The sequence below is a fragment of the Siphateles boraxobius genome, unplaced genomic scaffold (assembly GCF_051911475.1).
Source record: "Siphateles boraxobius isolate OS27281-9 unplaced genomic scaffold, OSU_SipBor_1 139, whole genome shotgun sequence".
Lineage (NCBI taxonomy): Eukaryota > Metazoa > Chordata > Actinopteri > Cypriniformes > Leuciscidae > Siphateles > Siphateles boraxobius.
In genome coordinates, this window is record NW_027508743.1 from 868,779 (window position 1) to 892,345 (window position 23,567).

General features: G+C 38.1%; 1 long non-coding RNA gene across 1 annotated transcript; it reads left to right on the forward strand.

Annotated features, from left to right (window-relative positions):
* Positions 1-272: 272 nt before the first annotated feature.
* LOC143738127 (uncharacterized) lies at positions 273-23,107 on the forward strand. The gene is made up of 2 exons (XR_013203837.1): positions 273-506; positions 22,616-23,107. It is a non-coding gene; the product is annotated as an uncharacterized LOC143738127 (long non-coding RNA).
* Positions 23,108-23,567: the final 460 nt, after the last annotated feature.

Here is a 23,567-nt window from a genome sequence, read left to right on the forward strand (position 1 = left end):
CCCATCCACCCATCCATCCATCCATCCACACACCCACCCAAAATCCACCCATCTACCCATCCACCCACCCATCCATCCAATCAATCCTCCATCCACCCATCAATCCACCCATCCACCCACCAACCCATCCATCCACCCACCCATCCCTCCATCTATCCATCCATCCATCAATCCATCCATCCACCCACCCCATCCATCTACCCATCCACCCACCCTCCCATCCGACCCACCCATCCCTCCATCCCTCCATCCATCCATCCATCCCTGGCCACTGAAACAAACAGATTACAGGTAAGGTTCGGTGTCACTAGAAATGACACACTGCAGCTTTAAATTCATCTTGAAATTTAAACTGGTCCAAACTGCTCATGTTTTGTTTCCTTTCCTTTTCTTTTTCCAACAGGATCTATCTCTCTCCGTCTCGCTCTTCCTCCCTCAAGCTGTACAGGGAAGTTAATTTGGTGATGATGGCTATGGAGGTCTTGGGAGGCTAATAGCTTTTCCAGGTAAATAAATCCCCATAGTTCATAATTAGCTATTAGCATGCGTGTCAACTGTTTGCTCTGAGCGCAGGTCACGTGTCTCTTATATTTACATCACAGAGGTTTCCACTGTTTGCACAGCGTGCTGGGGTTTCGTCTGTGAGCTGAGGGTATTCATGCAGTTAAGCATTTTAATGCACACATGCTAATATGAACTATCCAAACAAAACCTTGATCCATAGTTTTATAAGCTTTGTTGTGGAAAAAATAGCATCTTCAGTCACTGGCACGAAAGCGTTTGCATCCCTTTTGCGAGCGGAAACTTTAACCAGAGTATTTAAGACCTTGAAATTCTTTTATTTATTAATTTAAGGTACTTTAGTTATCTTATTTAAAGCTATTTTATGTCATTTATTTATTTTAAGGTATTTTATTTAAGGTATTTTATTTAAAGTTTTTTATTTATGTTTAAGGTGTTTTATTTATTTATTTTAAGGTTTTGTATTAATTAATTAATTTTTAATGTTATGTATTTATTTATTTTAAGGTTTGTATTTTCTTTTCTTTATAATATTGAAAGGTATTGTATGTTATTTATTATTAAGGTTTTGTATTTTTTTTTACAGTTATTCAATTTATTTTTTATTTTTTCATTATTATTTATATTTTATTATTTATTTATTATTAGGTATTTATTATTTATTTTTTAAAGGTATTTATTTTTAATGCATTTTATTTATTTTAGGTACGGTATTTTATTTATTTTGCGGTATTTTATTTATATATTTTTATTTATGAAAACAGACACACGACACGGGTGAATTGACTAAACGTTTGCATTACTTTTGCACACCTTAACTTGAATAATTTTCTAAGACTTTGCTAGTCTTTTCAGCGCATACACTTTTTTATTTATTTTGTTCAGTGCATACTCCTTAGTATGTAATGTACTACACTTTTTTTTGTGTTTTTTTTGTGTGGAAAATCAGCATTATTTGACCGGCAGCTGAATTTCCTTTAAAAAGGAACACTATCAAGAAGGGCTGGCTCAATTCAATCCCACGAGTATCTAAATGGACATATGCAAAGATACCATTGATTTCCTCAGGGTTTGATATCTGGAAATATTTTAGACTAAACCATGTTAGTTTGTAGACAGGAGAGGCCGTGTGATGTTTGAATAAACCTGTGAATGTGTGTCACTACCAAACCAGCGTATCATGCGTTACCTGATAACGTGCGAGGATGTAAGATGCTCATCGTTCAAAACAAACAGTTCTGGCTGACAGGCCTTTAAAGCGGCGCTCGAGGGAGTCTAGCGAGCGAGTCCCCATCCTACATCTCCTCTGTCAGAGCGCTGGCTGCCGGCTGAGATTAGTTCTTTGCCTTATTTAAAACTAGTGGATATTCCAATTGCCTAATTACTCAAAACGATCCCTGTGCAATTAAGCAGCACTGGCAGCCGCCCAGACTGGAGTAGCTTACCAGAGTAAACACTGAGAACCGCGGTACATGCAAGAGCTGGATGCTAATTGAATCTTATTTACTTTTACGTTTGTGTTTTTGGCAGCCCCTTAGAAGCCAAGGAGACTTACAAGAAAAAGCAGTTGTTGTGTTAATGGCAATTACCAAAGGATGCAAATGAGTTGCTGAGGCGATAACACTCGTGCGCGAGGAACACTAGGACATTTAGGGGTGATTCTGTGGTGACATGAAGACAAAGCATGGTAACCCATATTCGGAAACTGTCCTCTTTCTTCAACCCATCCAAGTAAGTGCACACAGATTAGGAGGAGTGAGTAGTGAACACACACACCCGGATTGTGCATTTTATTTTGCTGTGGCGCCCGGGGAGCGATTGGGGGTTCGGTGTCTCGCTGAAGGGAACCTCAGTCGTATTCTGTCGGTATTGAGAAACCTGTGACCTTTGTGTTACAAGTCTGACTCTCTGACCATCAGACCACCACTGCCCCCAATTATCAACAACCGCCCTTAAAGCAGCACTATGCAGTTTTTTTAGCCTAACTGAACAGCTTCGAAGTTATTGGAATGGTTATATGACTCTTTTCTGGTTGAATGGTGGTCGTCTCGCCCCTGAAGTCCCTGATGCCTGTGAGTGGAAAAAACGCACTTGCAACGTTGGGCCGGCGGACCGCCGTCAGGAAGTATCGCGTGATTTCAGCTCTCGCGATGTAACGAATTGCTTTACGGCACTGTACACATTACACGCATACATGCCCCCATCCAGGATCCGGCTAGCTATAAGAACAACTATCGTCCCATGGCAAAGCCGGCATATAAGAAGCAGAAAGCTAGAAAAGCATTGTCGGAGGAACAGAGAAAGAGGAAACGGCAGACTGACGAAGCGAGGAGTCAGACACAAGTAAATATCGGACCTGCGCTTTCAGAATGGCGCGGTTGGAAGAGTCTAGAAAAAGGTAACGAGAATCTGACGGCGCGAGGAACCGGACAAGAGTCCCTCTCAGTCAGGCTTTCATTGTTAAAGTTGATTCCTGCGAATATCATGAGAACAGTTGTCAATATCTCACATAATTATCAGGACATAAATAAGCCTACACATTGTAAATAGTGTAAATGAGCGCAATTTGCAAACTATTATGATAAATTGCAATACTCATGTCTAACAACATCATAACGGACATTGTTACGAAATAATGCGACGTACATGATACACTTTATTGATGTCATCTGGCATTTAGGCTCAGGTAAGCCTAACGCGGTAGGCTACTTTATTATTATGAAGTGCAGAGGCCGTGAGTGCAGATACGTTCTGCGTGAGTTGTATTTATGACAGTAACGTTTAATACAAGTACTCTACAGCGACTCTAGGGACCGCTGTTTGACAAAAACAGAAATTCTGCATAGTGCCGCTTTAAATTCTTCAATTAGGGGAAGACTGTGGACTTTTTTTTTGTCCACATTTGGTGGTTATTTTTAATGCAATTTAAGCGTTGACATTTATATGTAATTTAAGCATGGGTTTGCGCTTTAGAACAAGTGAAGTTTAAACAGATGTTTTATAATGAGACTTGCTATTCCTTTCTTTTTTCTTTTAAAAGCCAGCAATTTAGATTTAATTTTTTTAATGCTCTAGTTGGTTTTTATTCTTTTCTTTTTCTTTGCATGTGTGCTTTAAAAACATGCTGTTTAAACTGTTTTATGCAGTTTTTATTAAGTACAGTTTTCTTTAAATGCAATTTAATCATTGATTTAAAAAACAAAACAAAAAACAACAACCATGTAATTGAATTAATGTTTTTTTATTCTCTTTATATGGAATTTTTAATGCAATTTTAGGTTGATCACTGTTCCCCAAGTTTTTTCAGACCATTTTATTTTATTTTATTGACTAAAATAACTAGCTTCCGGCAGACGGCCTATGCGAGTCGACTTACGCCACAAGAGCAACCCTTGAAGATGTATGACGTAGATATAGATGTAGGAGTAGCGTGAGCTTTGGCGTGAGCCTTTGGCTGAATCCACGAGGATGCATTGAGAGGTATTTTTGGGACAGACTCGATCGTCACGCCGTAAATAGGAAGACGGTCTGGTTGTTGTTCTGGACAGGATCTGCAGGTTCGGGGAAATATGCTGACTATTGTTGTTGTTTTTACCTTTGTGTTTGCGAGATGGCTTGCCATGAAGATAAATAACTCTTTTGCATCGATCGAGAACAAGATTTCTTTTCTTTTCTCACATCTTATCTCCATGTCAAATACACAGCCTGCTTTTACAGTTCTATATTTTGACATTGTGTATGCCATCTGGGCATTAGACAATAGATACATGCTTATTTAAATGATGTATTGTACATAATGTTCCATTTGAACTAAGATTACAATTTTAACACGTAATGAAAATGTGCATGAGTTTCAGTTGAATTTACAGGTTTAAAAACTCATACTACGTTATATGACTCGGTTCTATCATTCGGTTCTATTTATTTAATGAATCATAATGCGATCGTATTATTCAGCACGCTATTATTAGCCTATGTTTGAGACATCATCCACTGGTCGATGACCATAATGTTTGTATAAACTGTAGGTAATAACTGGTAAAATGTACACCTAGGTCATAAAAACCGTAATGATACTTACACTTAAATATTTTCTTCTCAGCCATTTTAACAATTGTCCGTTAGCGAAATCTCCTCCCATCCGTTGTGTGATTGGCCTTTCGCAAGGATTCCTGGGTAGTTAAAGTGTGTGAGCTTGCATGTATTCAAGGGTACACACAACGGGGGCGCTGCTGAGCACACACACTTCAAAGCGGTAACATGATGAATGGGACGGCCTACGGACTCGTAGACTCAGCGAGCACGCGCAATTTAAGTCCACGAGACCAAAAGTCCACATGAAGTGCGCCGTTTGGGACAGGGCCAAACAGGGCTGGGCAACCGCGCTCGTCATTACATTGTGCATCAAGTTCAAGTGTTACTCTTAGTCTTCTGCCGTAAATCGATGCGTACTGTCGTCTGCGGGAACCTAGTTTTTTGAGTCAATAAAGTGTTAAATATGAATGTTTTTCTTACACGAACGCACCGCTTCACGTCAGAAGGCCTTTATTAACACCCAGAGCCATGTGAAGCACTTTCATGATGGACAGAGGCACTTTTATGATGGATAGATGCACTTTTATCAGGGATAGATGCACTTTTATGATGGATAGATGCACTTTTATGATGGATAGATGCACTTTTATGATGGACAGATGCACTTTTATCAGGGATAGATGCACTTTTATGATGGATAGTTGCACTTTTATCATGGATAGATGCACTTTTATGATGGATAGATGCACTTTTATCAGGGATAGATGCACTTTTATGATGGATAGATGCACTTTTATCAGGGATAGATGCACTTTTATGATGGATAGATGCACTTTTATGATGGATAGTTGCACTTTTATGATGGATAGATACAATTTGATGATGGATAGTTGCACTTTTATCAGGGATAGATGCACTTTTATGATGGATAGATGCACTTTTATCAGGGATAGATGCACTTTTATGATGGACAGATGCACTTTTATCAGGGATAGATGCACTTTTATGATGGATAGTTGCACTTTTATCAGGGATAGATGCACTTTTATGATGGACAGATGCACTTTTATCAGGGATAGATGCACTTTTATGATGGATAGATGCACTTTTATGATGGATAGATGCACTTTTATGATGGATAGTTGCACTTTTATCATGGATAGATGCACTTTTATCATGGATAGATGCACTTTTATGATGGATAGATGCACTTTTATGATGGATAGATGCACTTTTATGATGGATAGATGCACTTTTATGATGAATATGTGCACTTTTATGATGGACAGATGCACTTTTATCAGGGATAGATGCACTTTTATGATGGATAGTCGCACTTTTATCATGGATAGATGCACTTTTATGATGGATAGATGCACTTTTATGATGGACAGATGCACTTTTATGATGGATAGTTGCACTTTTATGATGGATAGTTGCACTTTTATCATGGATAGATGCACTTTTATGATGGATAGATGCACTTTTATGATGGATAGATGCACTTTTATGATGAATATGTGCACTTTTATGATGGACAGATGCACTTTTATCATGGATAGATGCACTTTTATCATGGATAGATGCACTTTTATGATGGATAGATGCACTTTTATCATGGATAGATGCACTTTTATGATGGATAGATGCACTTTTATGATGGATAGTTGCACTTTTATCATGGATAGATGCACTTTTATGATGGATAGATGCACTTTTATGATGGATAGATGCACTTTTATGATGAATATGTGCACTTTTATGATGGACAGATGCACTTTTATCATGGATAGATGCACTTTTATCATGGATAGATGCACTTTTATGATGGATAGATGCACTTTTATGATGGATAGTTGCACTTTTATCATGGATAGATGCACTTTTATCATGGATAGATGCACTTTTATGATGGATAGATGCACTTTTATGATGAATATATGCACTTTTATGATGGACAGATGCACTTTTATCAGGGATAGATGCACTTTTATCATGGATAGATGCGCTTTTATGGTGAATATATGCACTTTTATGATGGATAAATGCACTTTTATCAGGGATGGATGTGCTTTGGTGGATTTATATTCCCATATATAAAAATATACCCATTCACTCCAATTATAAAGCTGGGAAGAGCCGGGACATTTTTTAATATAACTCCATTCGTCTGAAAGAAGAATGTCATATACAATTATGACAAGTAAATGGTAAGTAAATCATGGGCTAATTTTAATTTTTGGGTGAACTATACCTTTAACCACTACACCGCATGACTGCACTGTATAGTCACGGTAATCAGTAGTTTGAGAAGGAGCTAAAAGAAAAGACCAGTAATCATACGTGTCGTTTCATGCTAACAAACGCTGCGTGTTTATCTCCCGCTGTGAAGCGTCTCCGGGGTCGGAGGCGAGCGAGTCGTGATTGGTGGGTTCTTGCGGGTCTGAAGCCAGGCTCACAAACAGTCCATTAAGAAAAAAAGTGGCACTAAATCAAGCCTGGGAATAGAGGCAGCAACAGTCAGCAGAGTGGAACTGCTTTCATTTATTTCAGGGGCTCGTTCGGGGAGCGCGCTGACAGGGGAGACGCCGCGATGGAAACACAAGCGCCAGCGCTGGATTTTTCAGCCAGCTGTCGGGTTTACCGGCTCTCTTAAAATCCCCCCTGAATGTGAAACAGGGGATTGATTTTAGCCAGTACTTGTGCAGTGCTCAAGATTTCCCATCAGATTCACTCTTTGAATGCAAAGGGCTGAGAATATAAAGAAGGGATGAATGGGAGTCAAAGGGTGTGTCTCAAATCACACATCCCGGGTTCACTAACACGTGTAGCGTCCAGGGAGACAGAGACACTTCTAGAGCTGTCACACGATTCTCAAGTCGTTTTGAAGAGTATATAAGAGTGTCCAGTCCACTATAGCCTATGTGTGATTCTGTAACAAGTCTTGATTCATTTAATTTTTAGCTCATTTTAAAACAAGTGATGTGTTTGTGTGTTGTGCGCATATATATATATATATATAGAGAGAGAGAGAGAGAGAGAGAGAGAGAGAGAGAGAGAGAGAGCTTTTTCATGATCAAACAGCAACATTACACACTAAAGAAACATGTAAAAAAACAACAGTTTTACAGCCCAGCAAACAGGTATTAAACGTGTTGCCCTAAAATATCTCTCTCACTCAAATGAAGCATTTAGAAGTTATTTGTTTAAGTAAATGTGTACAAGATTGAAAAAAATTAGTCCATATGGCACATTTAACGTCTTATTGGTGTGAATGAAACATGAATTTTTTAAAAATCATTAAATATTACATTTTCTAATAATTTTACAAAATAAATGTTTTATTCCAATGCTGCCGTTTGTCACTGTGACATTATATAAATGTTGTTTCATAGTTTTGAGTGCAAATCGTTCTGTTTATTGCATGTCGTTGATGTTGATCCTCATTTTGTGACGGATAAATACTGCCGTGTCTGTCAGTAGCTTGTGCTGTCGTTCACTACTTGTCTAAAAGGGTAGCTTGACTGTAGTTAAAGTACTTTATTGGGATCTTGTAACTTGACGAAGTAGCTCAGTCCTGTCCTGTAGTAAGTGCACTGCTGAGGGAGTCGTCATTCTAGGGGTGTCCCATTGTCAGGATGGCTTTGGTGCGCTCAAACGCTCACTTCCTAAAAACAAATGCACCGTAAAATCCATCAAGCATCAGCTGCTCATTATATTCACTTATAGCAGAGAGGTTGTCATGTCGTCTTCAATCTCTCAAGTCATCAGAAATAGAGGACAAGTGCATATTTCATAATGCCACTGTACTAGTAACATCTGTCCGATCTTCTGTATTCATAGGCCTTCTGTATGCGCATATCTTTCTGTACGTTTGTATAGAAGTAAAAAAATATGGTGTCCATTTCCATTCCTTTCCATTCCACAAAAGGTTCTTTATAAAGGAAAAAGGTTATATAGAATGAAGCTTCTTCACACTCAGAAAAACGGTTATTTTAAGAACTAACTTTAAGAACTTTTATTTGAAAGATTCTGACTTGTGTGTTTCTTCTTACATTTTGCAGACGCTTTTATCCAAAGCGACTTACATTGCATTTCAAGGTACACATTTACATTCTCATCAGTTCTTGCTTTCCCTGGGAATCGAACCCATGACCTTGGTGTTGCAAGCACCAACGACTCTACTGTTTGAGCTACAGGAAAGCCAGTTTTCTTGCAATTGCGAGTTTATAACTTGCAGAATTGAGTCCAATGCAGAGAAAAAAAGTCCATTCACAATTTTGACATTCTCGCAATTGTGAGTTATAAAGTCACAAATCTGGAAAAAAATGGCACACCTGGGAAGAAAAGTCTAAATTCTGAGAAATAAGGTCTCAATTCTGAGAAAAAAGCTGAAAATTTTTTGAGAAAATAAAGTTGCAATTTTGAGAAAATCAGGTCACAATTCTAATGCAATTTAAGCAAAGATTTCATATTTTTTAATATTTAAATACAGATTTTTGCAATTTAAATACAAAACACAGTTCTTCTATTGGCATTGCTGCAAAAAACCTCCTTCGGAACCTTTACTTTTAACAGTGTTATTCGCATTAGCTAAGCAAAAGCATCGGTGTCAGAGTGGTTTCTTCTTAAAGAGACAGTGTCCCGGTGCCCTTTGGAGGATGCTCTACACCGCGGTGCCCTGAAAGCTGATTAATTGGCTTGTCAGCTCAGTATTTTTATCCCATTCCCCAGACGAGCGCAAACGTGCCGTCCTTCCCAGTGTCCTCTTGTGTCCTACACAGCGGTCAGGTGACTGTGGAGGAACCCCCTGTGCTTCACGCCGGCGTCTGATTGGCCGAGGGCCTTCTCGTGATTGGACGGTGGCCCGGGTGTAATTGGTACGAGAAGCGTGATAGCGGTACCTGTGAGAGAGCGCGCGACTGCGCTGATTAATGCGAAACTGCAGAGCGCCTCTTGATGAAGCCCACAGGGCTCACGCCGAAACCGTGACAATGTACCGAGAGGAGAAACCTCCAGCCTGAAAGCGCGGAGGAGGGAACATAACCTAGTGAGTGTTCCCACAAAATGAAATAAAACAAAGTCACTGTTATGGATGGAAACAGTTTCTGCAATCTATTTCTAATTTATCTTTATTGCAGCTTCAGCCCCAAAGGCAATTCTGTGTTTGGTGTGACATGAAAACAGCGTAAAAACACAATTCTGCTTTCACTAATAATAACAAATTATCTTCCCAAGCTCACAGCCACCCAGAAGTGGGTGAAAAGGGTCCATTTTAGGAAAGCAATCCACAAGCGAACCTCCGATTTCAAAGCAGCTGTCATGAAAACAGAGAAATGATGTTGGGTGAAATGGCAGAAACATTTTATGCTTCAGTCATTCATACATTTACTGAAGAGACACAAAATGCTTTGAACTGTTTTTAATAAAAAAAAAAATATATAGCAGTAGGAAATAGTTCAGAATGGCTTTCTGTGAATACAGTGCAGTGCAGACTTCAGTTTACTGCATACAATTTTTGTAAAACAGATGGTGTGTGTGTAATTTTGTTTAGTCTGCTGTTGGTAATCCAACATTTTCAAAGTTTTACATTCATGCATTTTACCTTCATGTGTTTGGCAGATGCTTTTATCCAAAGCGACTTGCATTTAAGTTACCCATCATGCATTCCCTTTGAAATTGAATAACAGTTTAATGCTGGTTAATATAATTAAGATTACTGCAGATTCATTTACTCATAAATGCATCGCAATGCAAAAGTAAAATGGGTCTTGAATGCCATTCACTGTTGACTTTAAAGAGATAAAGTGGCAGTGGGAAACCGATCAGCAGATCAAACGGTGGATGTGTAAATGCATTCCCACAGCTGCATGTGCGAGTGTGTGTGTGTGTGTGTGTGACACGAGGATCTGTGGACTGTTGATCCCGTGGGCCAGGCCTGTGGCAGCGCTGTAACGTCTCCCTCTCTTTCTCCGGTTGATCGGATGAATGTTTGCAGGGAGTGTTTGCGTGTCCCTGCCGGTTAGTGTTGGGCCGCTGCCCGAGCAATTAATGCTCTGTGTAATGTGTTCACCAGCACTAGAAATAAACAAACACCATGAGACCTTTGATTAAGCACCAATCTGCAGTTTCACAGCTTCAACAGCGGCTTTTCCCATCCCACTGCTTCCCATTGCGGGAATCTTCCCATATTTGCACTCGGCACATGAGGATCGGCCTCACGCTGCGTCTACATGTCTAAGCTAGATCGGCCTAATTATTATAAAAAAGACACGTCATCAGTTCACAAACACCCCTGTTTTAACATGCACCTTTGTCTTTGATATTTTTTTCCCCACAAATATCACGTGAGAATTGATTTATAGTTCATATGGATGTGGTAGTCGTAACTTTTGACTGTTTCTGTTCTCTGACCTTTATATCAATTAATTTGAAATATGTTAATTGCAACATATTCATATTTCTATTACTTTAAAAGCTACACAAAGGCTAAATGCAGTTCAATGCACTAGAAAACCAGCAAACAATGCAAGAGCTTTAAGCACCGATCTGCAGTTTCACAGCTTCAGAGCCGCACCGATGCCTTCCGCTTAGAGAGTGCCTTTTCCCGTCTCTCTGAATGGAAATTATGGCAGCCGATTTTCCCTCCCGAACACGGCATGTGTGTAATGATGCTCGGGGCTGATGGGATTGGAGGAGGGGAATTGTTCTTCTGTGCATGTATCTGTCCTATTCAATTACACTGCAATCTCTCTCTCTCTGACACACACACACACACACACACACACACACACACACACACACACACACACACACACACACACTCACACACACACACACACACACACACACACACACACACACACACACACACACACACACACACACACACACACACACACACACACACACACACACACACACACACTCAGACTCTAAATTGTGGCAACACACTCATGTACACAAGCTTTTAAAAAATTATTAAGTTAAGTTCCAGAGCTGCTGGATGTGTTTTTAAAAGCTCTTCCTCCTGAAACATTTATTGCTCTTTCAACAGTTCTGCTGGCCTGTTTGAATGCACTTGTGGGACACGCGTCCTCACGCTCGCTGAGCACATCTATGGCCAACCGCAGGTTTCTCGGCTCGGGCACATTGGTTGTTTTTACCTGCACATGATGGTTTATTTATCAGCTTGCTTCTTTTATACTTTTTTCCATGTTCAACTTTCTTTAGTGTGTAATGTTGCTGTTTGAGCATGAAAAAGTTTGGCAAAGTTACAAAGTCCCTTCAGCGGGAGTTATTCTCTATATCAGTGTCACTGTTTCTGAACTCCCTGAAACGCATCCATTTAAATAACTCATACGCAGAATAAAGGGGAGGGGTCTGGTTGAGTTAGTTAGTAGTGTGTTGAAACTGGCAGTTAGGATAAGATCGGGACATTTCCCAAACACGCTCAAAGCGCTTGACCAATCACAACACACTGCTCCAGCCGACCAATCAGAGCACAGTGTGCTTTTCTGAAGGAGGGGCTTCATAGAGACAGGAAGTAAACTAACAGACTGGGAAGAGAGGAGCTGCAACAATGGAAATTACAAAAGTAAAATTGACTTTAGATTTCACAATTGCAGCTTTCACATAATCGGGCCTTTTATCCCTCAATGCGGCTTAATTTCTCATAATTGCACCTTCATTCTACACAAGTGAAATTTGTAACAAAGTATTAAGTTTATTATAAACTGTTTCACAATTATCACAATTACCTTTTTTAACCCTGAAGTGCAAACAGACTTTCATATAACACTGGGATACAAGTATTTCGACACTGAACAAACTTAATTTATCTTTAGTGTGATTGTTAGGTTTCCGTGACCGAACAGAGCATTTTTACATCATACACACATATCTGAAACAAATCTACATAAACACTAATAGGCCAATATCTCAGCTAGATCGCAGAGGGTTTTTATATTGCAGTGATTGTGTTTTTTGAGAAGCGAGCAGGTATGTGCTGTTTATCTGAACCGTACCTGCATGACTATATTAGGATGATGTTATGTAACCCAGTTTTAGCTTGCACACAAATTTCCTCGCCTCCGAGGAATGTCAGCAGAAAATATTCTGGGTCATCTGCGCTGCGACCACACGCTCCCATGATGCATTGTGCAGCAGTGCCTTCGTCAGAGTCAGCTGAGAGCTCGTTCTCTTTACGGTTTACTGCGCTCCAGTGTTTGTGCTGCAGTCACATTAAATACAGACGTTTGCTGAAGCCTCCAGATGTTTCCCCTGAAAACAAAGACTCCAGTAATCTCGCATTAGTTTCAGAGGAGATCTCAACTATGTTTCAGTCTGAACTCAAACGTTTCTCATCAGATTCTCTCAGAACAATTTGTCTGGATCTCTATGGGTCACATTGCATGAAAACATGTTCAGGTCACATTTCACAATCTTAAACACAGTAGTTTATTTAAATTAGTATTCATGAATGCATAAATACATTTTGGGAGAAAATTCATTCATTCATGCATTCTTGCATTTGTTCATGCATTCTTGCATTCGTTTCTAAATTTATTCATTCATGCATTCGATAATTAATTAATCAATTAATTAATGCATTCATTTATGCATTATTGCACTTGTTTATGCATTCATTAATTCATTCATGGATTCATGCATTCATTCCTGCATTCATTCATTCATTCATGCATTCATGCATTCTTGTGTTTGTTCGTTTGTTTATTCGTTTGTTCGTTCATTTATTCATGCATTAATGGATTCATGCATTAGTTAATGCATTGATTAATGCATTCATTTATTCATTCATGCATGCATGCGTTCTACCTGCATTCATTAATTTATGCTCATTTAAATAAATTAATGTGGGTTTTTTTTAAATCCAAGACAAATCTGAAAAAAAATGTTTTCTTTTAGACAATTATGACCTCAACATGTGTTTGACAGGTTTTGTGAGATTCACTCACATACTCTTATTGTATGTCAACAATTGTCTCATTTGTGGAGGGTTTTTTCATAAAGAATTTTAGGAGACATGTGATGTGGCTTTCTGAGAGGAATGTTCACGGTTTCGTGTGAGAAACATGAACGCTCAAAGATGACACTTCGTCGTGGTTCTTTGTAAGACAGATCACCTGAAGCTCTTCCTGGAGAGAGTGTAGGTTTTGCTCAGCGTGAGTTTGGCCTCATGGAGAGAAACAGAGGCTCCAATCCAAAACCTAGAGAGCTGCCTCACTGTCTACTGCCTACATAGAGAACTACATAGATGACACCTCTGTGAACTGCGTTCTCCTGAGGATGATGCACACTTTATTCAAATAGAGTTTAAGGTTGCCATGTCACTCAGAGCAACTATAACAACAATGCAGTGCATAAATACACACCACCCACGAATATTAGGTAAAATAGTCCCTTTTTAATCATATACATTTTTAACTTTATACTGATATCAGATAAATTGTTGCAAAATAAACACTTAAAAGTGTTCAATTTGGATGTTTTCTTTCCACTAGTCTGTCATGAGAAGCCAGATAACCCAAAGTAGCATGAAAACTGCTGAGAAACAATTTAGTGTGTGTGTGTGTGTGTGTGTGTGTGTGTGTATGTGTGTGCGCGCACATGTCTGCATGCATGTGTTTGATAAATGCGTTCAGCAAGCATGTGTATAAATCCTCCCTCTCTAGGGTCCGTCTCCCAGCTATTGTTTCAACCCAACCAGAAACATGAAACACTCAAGCGGACTTCAGAGTCTCTCGTCTCTATATTCTGTTGTCTTAGAAAACAAACCAACACACTATCAAATGCTACATCACTGCACTTCTGTTTCCTCAGGCAATATCACTGGTAATGCTACTATTTTTGAATGTACCCATGATAAAATTATGTTCAGCCTCAAGTTAAATGAAGAAATATTTTATACAAAATGGGATTCAAAATTTTAAGATAGCCTTGTTTATTTTTGAGATACTTGAACAGCACTTGCTGAATTAAATATGCAAGGTAGTGAGGTCATGTGAGAACTATGGTGTACTAAGGTGGATAATTAATGTAAAATACTTTTATAATGCATTCTATATAAAGGCTTCAAGTAGGCTAAAGGGTTAATAAGCAACAAGTGCTTATTGATAGAAACAATGGGCCCTATTTTAACGATCTAAGTGCATGGTCTAAAGCACACGGCGCAAGTGCACTTAGGGTGTGCGAAAAATGCTCTTAAAGGGTTGTTCCTATTCTCTTAATGAGTAATGGGTGTGTTTTGGGCGTAACATTCAATAAACCAATCAGAGTCTCATCTCCCATTCCCTTTAAAAGCCAGTTGCGCTCATGCCATGGCGGATTCGCTATTTACATGGTGGAATTTGCAAGGAAAGACTGAACGCGTCTCCAGAGAGGTAAAGGATCTGCTCGTGCGCGAGGTTAAAGCGCTAGCAGATCATCTACGGGACTAGACGGATTCCACCATATCTTTATGTACACAAGATTAATCTTTAATCACGCCCTTGTGTGTGTAATTAACAGGGTGTGTGTGATAAACAGAGTGTGTGTAATAAGAGAGTGTACGCGTGTGTTACTAACACATTACTAACACGCTCTTTAAATAACAGAAAAATTATTGCACCATTGACTTTAGACCAGGTTTCAGTTGGTCAATGGCTCAGTCTGTTTCAGTTTCTTAAAAATAGCAACGCGCCAACAATGCACCTGAACACACACCTCGCTCTCAGACCAGCAGCCCATGCGTGCACAAATAAGCGCAAATGCATTTGCTATTTAAACAACGTGGCGCAGGACGTGAAAATGTAAACTGTGTCAGGCTGAAACTAGCAAAAAACACTTGCGTCGCGGCTAGCGCTGCGTTGCGTCGGGTGTATGATAGGGCCCAATGTGTAATACGCCAAATATCTGAAAGTCACATTTATTTATATAGCGCTTATACAATACAGGTCGTTCTAAACTAGCTTCATTATAATAAACAATCAAGAAAAAAGCATTCTGTCACTCATTTCCTAAAACTATCCTGCATGATTGAATCTAGGAAACAGTGTACAGGTGGATGTGTAAAGCAAGTGTTATTTCAGTGCTTAAAGCTGCAGTCCATAACTTTTTTGGGTTAAAAATTATCCAAAGCAAGAACATAACCAGCCGGTGTTCAAAACTCTCTGCTTGCCTTCAAAACGGTAAGCTTGTAATAATGTTTTTAACTCAAGTGGTACTGGTGAATTTCCGCGGGAAATTCAAGCGTGTCTTTGTGTCAATACGTCACATCTGTACACTTAAAGAAGTCCCGGCTAGTAGGCTACGAGTGTGAGGATGTTGGAGGTGGATATTTATATTCTTTTCTCACAACGCTTGATATAATTAAACTCATCAATTTGATGGCGGATCCAGAAAGGTTCAAACGACAATCACAGTGACAACTGGAGACTCGCCCGCTGTAAAATGCGATAGACTTCAGACTTCGGAGGGGCTACAGAAAAAAAGAGATTGCAACCGGGCCCATGCGAAAACAAGGATAATATCGGAAGGGCTTTTGAAAGGTAAAAATTCGAATATATTCCAGTTTTAAATATGCATCTGAATACAGATACGTGTGTTTGTATTTCAAAGAGAACCAATTCTAATTTGTTGGTATGATAATTAGAAATTAGACTGCAGAGAAATGGAAACTGAACTACAGGTAGCCCTAATACACAAGAAATGTAGTCACGCAATGCTGATGTTGTTAACATTAACAATTTGAGAACAGAGTATAATTTGCACCGTTTGACGTGATATGATAAGCGATCGTTAGATTTAATCAGCGCGATTTACTGCAATGCTTTTTTTCCCTTTAGTTGGTCAGAACAAAAGTGGATGTTACTTCTTCAGATTACAATTTCCTGTATAAATTCTTGTGTTGGTAATACTTCCAAAAAGTATAATCTGTGATTGCGAATGCCAGTATCCACACCGGCACCACACATTCTCCTCGAAACATTGGATTCATCCGTGCTGTGCCGTGCCGAGGCACAACCCCAATAAAGTTGGTAATCCCGCGAATAACTGCATTTGCAGATTTCGAACAGAGATGGCGACAAAGAGGAAAAACCACGGACTGCAGCTTTAAAGTAACACCAGGTAACTTTTGCTCTCGGGGTCCCCCTACAGTTGGGAAACAGTATTGTCCTCTACTACTGTCCTAAACTCTGTCATCATGCATTTGTTGACAACCATTATAGCCCTGAACACTGTAGGAGGAGGTCACATGCAGGTGTTCTGCTTGCGTCGCACGTGAAATGTCTTCATCCCAGGTACAGTGGCATATATTTCAGCATGTCATATGAAAATAAATTCATGGGTTTTATTTTTTTTCTAATGACAAATGATCGCGATGATCACGTTTACAAGCCAGCGTCATTAGTAGCCTAGGTATTGGTTACCGTTTTACTGAATCTATATGATACTTCAATGCAATCTTTGAGTTGTAGATAATAACCATATATCATCAATATTATAATATCAAGCTAGCATAAATGAATCTGCAAATTTTACAAATCGATTTGCATTATAGCTTGAGGCAAGACAAATAAACAAATATCACAGACATGTTAGGTATCCTAAAATATGATTTTGTACATCTTATATATTTACTTGCAAGAATGTAGCCCCTACCAAACTTGTACACGCCGTTTAGACATAGGCTTTCATTTGATTTTTTTCTTTGTACATGTAGAGTACACTTTTTAGGTCAAACATTTGCTATTTGCATTTCATCGATTGCAAAAAAGTTCAAATCAGAACGAGAATGCTAGCGATAGCTAACCATCAAAAATTTGAATATCGTTTACTAGCTACCAGATTGATAATTTGCTACTCTACTATCATTACTTGATTCATGAAGATAAACGGAGGATAAGATAGCTTCCGTAACATAGTCAGGCAGACAACAAAAAAAAAACAAAGAGATAGTATGCAAGCAATATACTTACTAGTCCAAAAGCATGACAGCCAAGTCTTCATCGGTCAGGCACCCCTCCTCTTCCTTCAGCTCACGCCAGCGAGAAAACCCTGGCCCAATGTTGATCCTCGTTCTGCCTTTAACGCGATCACTTTCTCTTTTTCTCTTTTGGCTTTGCTCCGATAAAACCTTTGCTTTCTTGTTTTTCTGTGCTGCTTCGGCCATGACTATAACATTTGGCTCGCACGTCCGATTTTAAGGAAGTGGCGGTGGTGGTGGAAGTGACGTATATGCCGTAAAGCAGTCGAGTTTTGTAGTTCTCTTTGTTCGCCGGTTACTACCCGAAACCCGAAGTTTAAAAGTACGATTAAAAACGCTACAGACCCCGTCAGGCTATGGCAGACGTGTCATTCAACCTATTGTAAGTCGATGTACCATCACAAGAGACTTGGAAATATATTATGAAGGTAGAAAAGTTACCTTGTGTTACTTTAAAGAAGTTTTTACTGTGTTTTACAATGGTGCAGACCGAGCGCTCCTCACAAACTCATCAAATCTGGTGTTTCCTGAGAGATCTTGGCCTACGCTGGAAGACTCTCCAGTTCTCCAGCACTCATTACAGCACAACTGCGAGATTCATCAGGCGTAGCTCAATCCCTCTTTAATATTTCACTGAGGAACAGTCCTGCTCAGCGCAATTACAATGCCTAATCACTCGGATGAGAGGATGAAGGAGAATTAACCCTGCAGAGCCAACAATTGGATCATATTTGAGTGGCTTTTAAATGATCAAGACCTGTCGCACACAATCTACTACATGCCTTCTTTTTAGCAAGTAAAAGTCTTTCCGTATAAATGCTATCGTGCTTCACGTGTCTTTCTGCTGTCAAATCAGCACTGATTTTTATCAAGGAAACGTAAAAATAAGTTATATTATAACTGAAGCAGGTTTACTTGATTATCCATACATATTTTTTTAGGTAAATCAATTCTAAGTATCAAATATGATCATTAGGCTTTTAAGGAAGGTTTATTTGTTCATCTCTCGATCATCATTGTGTTGCATTTCATTATGTTTAAAACTACAGAGCTTTGATTATAAAACTAAGCATTTAAGTATAATTTTACTAAGACATATTATTGCCAGATAGATATTGATATTTATATGCATTTTATGACAGTAGTCTTCTATTCTGTGATAAAGATCTCATTGATTCACATAGTAAGCGCTGTAGTTTGTCAGTGGTGTCGTGGCTGGAGAACATGACTTTCCTAAACTTAAATTCAGTGTAAAAACAGCATTCAAAACTTACTGTAGATAAGACAGTCTACTAATGCTTGTAGTTGCAAAGTTACTTATAGTGTTGTGTTACCAGTTTTACATCCGTACTGTGTAACAGGATATTTAACAGGGCATAAAATGTAAGTAAGGCTTGATTTTATTAATGTGCAGTTGATTTGATGTTGAAACGCTTCTCTATATTGCAGGATTGGTAAGCGCCACTTACATTTCCTACAAAAAAATCCTGTTTAAAATTACAAAACACTTTACTTGATTACTTTATGTATAATACATTATAAAGGTATTCATAATGTACATTGTAACGCATTATATATTTTCATAAATAATTGCAACCATAGTTATATGCATTATAATATTTGGAGATTCATTGTTACATCTGAAACCAGGTTTTAATCCATTATATTTTCTCAAGGTGTGACAATGAGGTATTAGTGTATTATAACTGTTACAATTATTCATGATACCATACAGTGTTTTACAAGGTGCATTACACAGCATAATTAATGCATTAAAAATACTGTTATAATGCATTATATATAAAGGTTTTAAGTAAAGAGTTAATGAGAAACAAGACGCTTCTGGTGACAATGTGTGATACGCCAAATATCTGAAGAAATTAATGTCAAGTCACATTTGAAATGATTCAATTATGAAATGAATTTGAGCTCAACAGAAGACAGTGGTGTCATTTATCCAGCTGAATTTAGTTCAGGTTTTGTTTCAAATGTTTAATGGACCCCATGACACCATTTTCAACTAATAATGGGAAAAATGTATGCATTTTATGCTGTTCATTTGTAGGCATGAAAAAGCAAACTTTTAAAAGTATAGATACAAAGTGCAAGTTTTTGAAAACGATAGCATTATCGTCTCCGTGTAAACTACAAAAACGTGAAATTCATGCGCATGCGTATTACGTGTCTATAGGCGCCTGTGTTTCTTTAACAAGGTGGCATGAATAATACAGCGTTTTTAGTCCTTTTAATGGAGCTGTGTGAACGGGGATCATTTTTACAATGTTGTCGTCTGTATGCAAAAGTTTTAAAAAACACAAAGGAAAAACTTTTCCATGTTTGGTACATCGCTGTTATGTAAACCACCCGTAGATCAAGCGACTGTCTTATGAATCGGGACATTAACTGTTGGACTTTCAATTCCCTCCTCCATAAACCTGTGGTGGTTTTGAGTTTTTCTCCCAGCAGACGAAGGAAGGAACACATGTGAACATGCATGTTGACCTTTCATGGGCTCCAGGCGAAAACAGTCTGACAAATGAGAGTCAACAGCCAGCATCTGTATGGCAGGATTGAGTGTGTGTGTGTGTGTGTGTGTGTGTGTGTCTCCTGAGTGCTGTGTCCTCGTGTAAGTTCTTCATGTCCAGCCTCTGAGCTGCTGAAATATACATACACCTGCTCTCGGCATCTGTGCCGATCATCTGCTGATAGAGCCGCCGCGACTGGGAAAAAAACAGCCAGTGTTAGAGAGAGAGAGAAACACGATGAGACAGTGGATTTGAGTTCTGAGTCATGAAGCCAACCATACAGAGCAATCACGTCACGTCAGTCCAAGGAAAAAGCATTTGAACATCAGAAAAACAGACTCATGAAGCACTGCAAATGGTGTAAGATACTACGTATAAAACATTGCATTGGTCAAACAGTTTTGATATTTTGGAAAAAAATGTCTCTACTGTTCACCAAGGCTGCGTTTATTTGATCAAAAATACAGTAAACACTGAAAAAATATTACAATTTAAAATAGCCGTTTTCTATGTGAATATATAGTAAAGTGTACTTTATTCCTGTCATCAAAGCTGAATTTTCCGCATCTTTACTCCAGTCTTCAGTGTCACATGATCCTTCAGAAATCAGCATAATATGATGATTTGATGCTCAAGAAACATTTATGTTTATTATCAATGTTGAAAACAGTTGTGCTGCTTAAGATTTTTGTGGAAACTATGATGCATTTCATTTTTCAGGATTCTTTGATGAATAGAAAGTTCAAAAGAAAAGCATTTATTTTAAATAGAATATTTTGTAACATTATAAAAGTCCCTTTTGATCAATTTATGTATTAAATTGATGAATAAACACATTCATTTCTTTACTGACCACAAACCTTTCAAGAGAAGTTGTATATAAGAGAAGCTGTATATAATATCTAAAATACTGACAATATTGACAAACAAAAAGTTTGAAAACCCCTGATTTTATAGGAAACTTGGATTGTGAACCAACATTTATTATTATTAATATTTGTAATGAAATTATTGTACTATATTCTAGTTTATATTCTAAATTAATTCAAAATTTCCAACTTAAAGACAACTTTAATTAACTTTGCATTTATTTTGAAAAATGCTGAAAAAATGTGAAAAATTTTCATTTTTTTTTATGAAATATATATTTTCCAAAACACTTTTTACTCTAAAACTGTGAGAAAATCAAAGCCACAAATCTAAACAAGGGCTGAATCCTCAATCAATATTCCCTAGTCCACTAATACAGTTCATTTGAAGTAGTGAATGAAAACGAGTGAGCGAATTCACATCGGCTGTACTATTCTCGTTACCGCGGTGCAATTTGTGCACTCAATAACGTCCACTATGGTTTTGGACACCACGACAAATGGCTGTTTCCTCAAATAATGCCCTATTTGAGGGTATAGGGGGCATTATTCGATTTCGGATTCAGACAAATTTGAGGTTGATATCTCAAAAAAATTAGCTTTCAGTAAGAATTTGGGTAACACTTTATTTCGATAGTCCACTTTAGACATTCTACTAACTATAAGTAACTTTGGAGCTACATGTCAACTAACTGTCATTAGAGTATTAGTAGACTGTCTGCTTAATATCTGCTAACACTTTATTTTGTTGGTCCCACAACAGATATTCTACTGACTATAAGTAACTTGTCAACTAAATCAACATATTCTCCTAACCCGAACCCTAACACCTAACCCTAAACTAACAGTCTACTACAGCCTACTAATACTCTAATGACAGTTAGTTGACATGTAGTTGAAAAGTTACTTATAGTTACACTGTAAAAAAATGTGTTCTCTCAACTTAAATTTTTTAGTTATCTTTTTGCTTTGACTCAGTTAAGTTTTATTTACTTAATCTACTAAGTATTTTCAACTTAAAAAGTTTAGTTGACATAGCTAAAATAGTTGACCCAACAACTTATTTCAAGTAACCTGGACTATCAAAGTTTAGTTGAAAGACGATAACTTACATTTTCAAGTTATTTGTACTAAAATGTATGTTCATTTAACTTAATTTGGCATATTTTCTACTAGTAGAATGTCTAAAGTGGACTTTCAAAATAAAGTGTAATCAGAGTTTGTTTGGTTGCAGTATAGCTACCAAAGTTTCAAACAAATTAAATTCATCTCCCATTTTTGACCATGAACAATACAAACGTGACAATGTTTTTCAGGACCATTTAACCTTTTCGAATAATAAAAATGGGTCAAAAATGACCGAACAGCACTTAAGAGCCTCGAATTTATGTTGAGTTCATTCACAATGTCACTTCAAACCTGATGATCTGTTCCTGTTCACATCTTCAATCATTGTATAGCACATTCTTTAGCTCCTGAGAAATGCTGGAGGCACGCGATGTGTGTTTGATCAATGTGCTGCACAGGTCACGAGTCTCTTATGCAGTATTTGATTTGTCACATTGTCGCTGTTGTAGACATGTCATCCCTGTGGAGCGCGACAGTCTCATACTGCATATGTTAATCAAACCCAATTACCCATAATTGAATGTCTCCATTTTGCTTCTAATCAATAGCGACTCGGCGAGCGAAGGCACGGCGAGGGAATAAATTCACTGGGATTCCTGTAATTGATGGCGCCCTTGTCACTGAGGGAGAAATGAAACCACCTGCGGACTGAGAGCTGCTTCGACCCTCAGATAAGCCTGATTCCAATGCAAATCATTTTAACTCATCCTGATTTCTGCTTATTGATCAGCTCACCAACTAAAAGAGGCGCATTTGTCAAGATAACGTGCCATGATGAAGAGAACTTGAAGAGGAATTCATATAAACGAACAGAACGTGACGACGGGGGCAGGAATTATAAATGCTGTAAAACATCCATGAGTGTCTCATGAGTCACTTTAATTGACTTATAAAATGACTGTTTAATGAAGATAAATGTTAGCTACATACAAAAACAAACCTCCAATCAGATTGAGTTAATCTGAATGTAATTAATCCAGGACACGCCTTTGTACAATCAATAAAGACGAGAGGGCAGAAGAGATACAAGTTACAATTTATCCCCTTGAGTTCCTTGTTAATATTTTCCATGTTTTGGCAGCTAATGGGACCAAATTGAGAGCAAATGTTCAAGAAATTAAAGGTCATTAAGAAATACTAAGACAAAAACAGTGATGCAGCATTTTATTATTGTATACTGCTACTAGCTGGAAAAAGTAGCTTATTTTTTGAACAAATCAACAGTAACATTAGTAGCATTGATACTTTTAGTTAGTTACTTACCCAACTATGTTTTGACAAGATGTTACAGAATGCATATAAACTTGGAAAATGTGCTCAATGTAGCTGAGAGACCTGGTCTTATTGGCAGATGAAAGTATGAAAGTACAGATGAAAGTATATTTAGTTTGCCAAAATATTTAATAAACGCATAAGGAGTGAGGGATGTGCAGTATATGACTTTGTGAATGGCCAATGTTTGAATTTTGTGGAAATCTGATGATCTTTCTGTGGGTGCAG